The following is a 5,885-nucleotide window of genomic DNA, read 5'->3' as shown; positions in this document are numbered from 1 at the left end:
TCAATAAGTATAGTTGCTGCTACTGCATTTTATGGGACATAATAAATGCTTGAATAGAGGATTGTGATTATGCCACAAGAACCTTCCATATCTACTTTTATTTTGGGAGTAAATACATAAACCAATATTCATTGTTATTTTATTACTCTAAGCAAAGTTATTTGGACTTGGAAAGGCCAGATCATGAGGCAAAGCAAGCTTTTAAGAGAGCTGCATGGTAGCTTTGCTCTTCAGCAGTAGCAGTGACTATCCAGCAATTATCACCTTTTATAATGTTTGAAGATGGTACATATAGAAGATGGACAATTAGCAATAAGTGATAAGTTTGCCTCTTTCTCCCTGGTAAAGCCATAAGAGTTTAATTCAGCTCTCTGTTTACTCTAGAATGATGGCAGGTATAAAACATACAAATTTAATATTTGGTTTCAATTTGAATTCATGACTTAGATGGTTTGTAGTCCTGCCTGATATTCCTACTACATACATGTAGTGTTTAATAAATAATATTAAATAAAAATAATAGGAACAGATGAATTAGTCTGTTCTCTCATTATCCCCAAATTCTGTTTCACATCTTCCCTCTTTTCAAACCCACATCCCTTCAATATCCTGGTGACTCTTAGCTGAAGAGTTCATTCATTGTTACACTAAAACAGAAGTTCTTAGATGATAACTACATTCCACCAGTGAGAAAAGTAAATTGGCATTCTGGATTTTTTTTTTTTCTGAGGAGAAGGAATATATAATATGCAGCACAATATACTGGGCCCCATCACACCCAATATAGCATAGTAGAGAATGTAGAGACGAATCTCTTGCTCTGCTACATGTACACACAGACACACACACACACAGAGACACACCCTTCCCAATCAGAAAAGAAGAGAAAACACACACTAGGCACTGGCTCAGAACAGTTATCAAAACTTAGTCCTGAGCACTCCCTGACACTACTGATCCTGGCAGTGAAATGAGGCCTCCACTTTCTGGTTCTCCTGCGTCCCTGTGTCTCTCCGTAATTCAAGTGTTTCTTCATCATGTCTGTGACTCATTCTGAGGTGAGCACTGAGGAAAAAGAGGTTTCACAGAACACAGGCTAGTATAGCTGGGGGTGGGTGGTATGTAGGATTTTTCAAAGAGCTGTATAGTCACGTGTGCGAGTGTATGTATGGCTACCCAGGTTTCCATTGTTAATGTAGTTAACACTTTCAAATCCCTGGGAAGTTACCTATTTGTTTACTTCTGCGAAGTTCCTTGGATGACTCATTATCACCAAGAAATTGTCTGGATATAATTTTCAAGCACAAAAAGATTCTTGTGTTTTACCTACTGTGTTCCATTTGTCTTCCCAAGCCTGAAATTGGCAGTTACCACGCAACCAAAGAAAAGTATAATTAAGAAGATGACATGTTTTATATGGTCATCATCAGTGCACTTAATGTCAATATATGTCAGGGATGACCAGTGGAAGATGTTTTAAAAAGTCTGGTGGAAGGGGAGGGGGGTATTCAGGACTGGCCAATTCATACTAATATATGGCAAAAAGCTTCACAATATTGTAAAATAGTTGGAGAATTCCAATTAAAATAACTAAATAAAATTTAAAAAAGAAATATATAAGAATAAAGCTAACAATAAAACAAAAAATAAAGCAAAGCAAGTCTGGTGGATACAGCAGTGACACTCCTGCTAAGATTACCTGCCTGCAATCACTGCTTTAAGAATTTCCATTTGGGCTGCAGAGCAGTGACAGTTGGCTTTTCCCCTGTGCATGGCTCTGAATCATGGTCCTCTTGGTGATGTCTGCACAGGCAGAGAGCACCCCCACTACCTACCGTAATGGGATTTCCTTTGATTCTTGCTTACAGCTGTGATAACTTTGTCCTTAATTCATATTTTTCTTCATGAACTTTGCTAACAACAGCAAGAAGGAGTCATCATAGGGAATATCCTAAACATTCCCTACCATTTTCTTTGGTTTTACAGTCTCAATAAGTGTGTAGTCTATTCTCAAAAATACATCAAGTAATGTTTTTTTTTTTTTTTTCCTTTTTTTCAAATTGGAGGATAATTGCTTTACAATACTGTGTTGGCTTCTGCCATACATCAACATGAATCAGTCACAAGTATACATATATCCCCTCCCTCCTGAACCTCCCTTCCACCTCCCACCATATCCTACCCCACTAGGTTGTCACAGAGAAATGAGTTGAGCTCCCTGTGTCACACAGCATATCCCACTTTCTATCTGTTTTACATATGGTAATGTGGATGTTTCTGTACTGTTCTCTCAATCCATGCCACCCTCTCCTTCCCCCACTGTGTCCACAAGTCTGTTCTCTATGTCTGTGTCTCCCCTGCTGCCCTGCAAATAGATCCATCAGTACCATCTTACTAGATTCCATATGCATGCATTAATATACATTTGTCTTGCTCTTTCTCACCTATTGCACTCCATTTAATAGGCTCTAGGTTCATCTACCTCATTAGGTCAAATGTTTATTAGTATTATTTTAATACCCACTCTATATTGAACCATATGAAACTCATGTAATATCTCCTCATCACTTTTGTTCAGCCATATTTTAGGTTGTGTTACTACCAACACTTCCAAATTGTATCTTGAAATAGATATTTCAAATATTTACTAAACATTTTTAAAAGGTGTAAGCAAGTTAGAAGCTTATTTTTCCTTTAGATAAAACATATATGGAGTAAGACAGTGCATGTCTTCTTGTGGCAGCTTTAATTAGAGACTAGTAATGAGTGTCTTCGGAGAAGGCAATGGCACCCCACTTCAGTACTTTTGCCTAGAAAATCCCATGGACAGAGGAGCCTGGTGGGCTGACATCTATGGGGTTGCACAGAGTCGGACATGACTGAAGCAACTTGGCAGCAGCAGCAGCAGCAGCAATGAATGTCTTTGTAGTAGGAAATGGCAACCCACTCCAGTATATTTACCTGGAAAATTCCATGGACAGGGAAGTCTAGCAGGCTACAATCCATGGGATCTCAAAGAGCTGGACACAGCTGAGCATGCATGCAATGATTGTCTTCCATTCTCAGTACATCAGAGATACAGGCAGACCTCCTTTTACAGTACTTCACTTTATTGCACTTCATAGATGCTACATTTTTTTTTACAAATTGAAGATTTGTGGCAACCCTGCATCTAGAAAGTCTAGTAGAGCCTTTTTTCCAAAGCATGTCCTCATTTCCTATCTCTGTGTGACATTTTGGTTACTCTTGCAGTACTTCAAAATTTTTCATCATTAGTATACTTGTTACAGTGATCTGTGATCAGTGACATTTGACATCACTATTGTAATTGTTTTGGGGTGCCACAAAGTAATCCTAAGGTGTTGAATTTAGTAAATATTATGTGTGTTCTGACTGCTCTACTGATTGGCTGTTCCCTGGTCTCTCTCCCTCCCTTAGACCTCCCTATGTCCTGAGAAACAGCATGTTGAAATTAGACCAATTACTAACCCTCTAATGACCTGTAAGTGTTCAAGTGAAGGGAACATATTAAATCAAAAGTTAGAAATGATTAAGCTTAGCTAGGAAGGCATGTCAGAAGCCAAGATAGGACAAAAACTGACTTGCACCAAATAGCCAAATTGTGAATGAAAAGGCAAAGTTCTTGAAGGAAATTAAAGGTGCTATTCCAGTGAACACATGAATTATCAGAAATTAAAGAGCCTTGTAACTGATTCAGACTTTTAGTGGTTGGATAGAAGATCAAACCATCCACAACATTCCCTTAAGCCAAAGCCTAATCCAGAACAAAGTAACTCTCTGCAATTCTGTGAAGGCTGGTAGATCGGCAAAAGCTGCAGAAGAAAAGTTTGAATGAGCTAGCAGAGGTTGCCTCATGAGATTTGAGGAAAAATGCTATACCCATATCATAGAAGTACAGATTTACAGTGTAGACAAAGCAGCCATATATTGGAAGAAGATGCCATCTAGGACTTTCATAGCTAAAGAGGAGGAGTCAATGCCTACCTTCAAAGTTTGAAAAGACAGGCTTACTCTCCTGCTAGGGACTAATGCAGCTGGTGACTCGTAAGTTGAAGCCAAAGCTTATTTACCATTCCCCAAATCCTAGGGTCTTTAAGAATTATGCTAAGTGTGCTCTGTCTATGGTCTGTAAATGGAGCAATGAAGCCTGGATAACAAACAGCACATCTGTTTAGAACATGGTTTACTGAATATTTTAAGGCCACTGTTGATACCCATTAACGCCTCTGTTGATATCCATTGCTCAGAAAAATATTCCTTTCAAAACATTACTGCTCATCAAAAATGCACCTGGTCACCCAAGAGTCTGATTGAGATGTATAAGATTAATATTGTTTTCATGCCTGCTAACACAACATTACTTTGCCAACAAAGGTCCATCTAGTCAAGGCTATGGTTTTTCCAGTGGTCATGTGTGGATGTGAGAGTTGGACTATAAAGAAATCTGAGCACTGAAGAATTTATGCTTTTGAACTGTGGTGTTGGAGAAGAATCTTGAGAGTCCCTTGGACTGCAAGGAGATCCAACCAGTCCATCCTAAAGGAGATCAGTCCTGGTTGTTCATTGGAATGACTGATGTTGAAGCTGAAACTCCAGTACTTTGGCCATCTGATGCGAAGAGCTGACTCATTTGAAAATACCCTGATGCTGAGAAAGATTGAGGGCAGGAGGAGAAGGGGACGACAGAGGATGACATGGTTGGATGGCATCACCAACTCAATGGACATGGGTTTGGGTGGACTCCGGGAGTTGGTGAGGGACAGGGAGGCCTGGTGTGTTGCGGTTCATGGGGTCACAAAGAGTCGGACACAACTAAGTGACTGAACTAAACTGAACTGAACACAGCATCTGTTCTGCAAACCATGAATCAAGGAGTAATTTCAGATTTCAAGTCATCTTACCTAAGAAATACTTTTCCTAAGGCTATAACTGCCACTAATGGTGGTTTCTCTGATGAATCTGGGCAAAAATAAATTGAACATCTTCTGGAAAGGATTCAACATTCTAGATGCCATTAAAAACGTTCGTGATTCATGGGAAGAGATCAAAATGTCAACCTTAACAAGAGTTCAGAAAAAGTTGATTCCAGCTTTCATGGATTATTTTGAGGAGTCCAAGATTTCAGTGGAGGAAGTAATTACAGATGTGGTGAAAATTGCGAAAACCAGAATTAGAAGTGGAGCCTAAAAATGTGACTGAAATGCTCCAGTCTCATGGTAAAACTTTTGCAGATGAGGAGTTGCTTCTTATAAATAAGCAAAGAAAGCAGTTTCTTGAGATGGAATGTACCCAGGTGAAAATCCTGAGAAGATCATTGAAACGACAACCAGCAATTTAGAATATTTCTTGAACTTAGTTGGCAAAGCATCAATGAGTTTGAACAGAATTTCCAATGTTGAAGGTTCTACTGTGGCTAAAATGCTATCAAACAGCAGCATTGCATGTTGCAGAGAAATTTTTCATAAAAGAAATTAATCAATCAGTGTGGCAAAATTCATTGTTGTCTTATTTTAAGAAATTGTATCAGTATCCTCCTCTATGCTCAGTCAGCACTCATCAATATCAAGAGAGAACCCTCCACCAACAGAGATAGAACTCAGTGAAGGCTCAGTTGATGGTTAGCATTTTTTAGCTAAAAATAAAAAGTAAAGTTTTTTTTTTTTTCCATTAAGGTATGCACTTTGTATTTTAGACATAATACTATTATTGTACACTTGAATAGTATTGTACACTAGTACACTACAGAATAGTATAAACATAACTTTTGTATGGACTGGGGAAAACTTTTATGTGACTCACTTTATTGTGATACATGCTTTATTGTGGTGGTCTGAAACCAAAGCCACATTATCTCCAAGGTATGT

The 5,885-nt window shown here is 38.5% G+C and overlaps 1 pseudogene; it reads left to right on the top strand.

The window, feature by feature from the left end:
- Nucleotides 1–1,037: 1,037 nt before the first annotated feature.
- Nucleotides 1,038–5,643, top strand: LOC113902118 (annotated as a pseudogene).
- The last annotated feature ends 242 nt before the right edge of the window (nt 5,644–5,885 follow it).

The sequence above is a fragment of the Bos indicus x Bos taurus genome, chromosome 12 (genome assembly GCF_003369695.1).
Source record: "Bos indicus x Bos taurus breed Angus x Brahman F1 hybrid chromosome 12, Bos_hybrid_MaternalHap_v2.0, whole genome shotgun sequence".
Lineage (NCBI taxonomy): Eukaryota > Metazoa > Chordata > Mammalia > Artiodactyla > Bovidae > Bos > Bos indicus x Bos taurus.
This window is presented reverse-complemented; position numbering and strand designations above follow the sequence as displayed.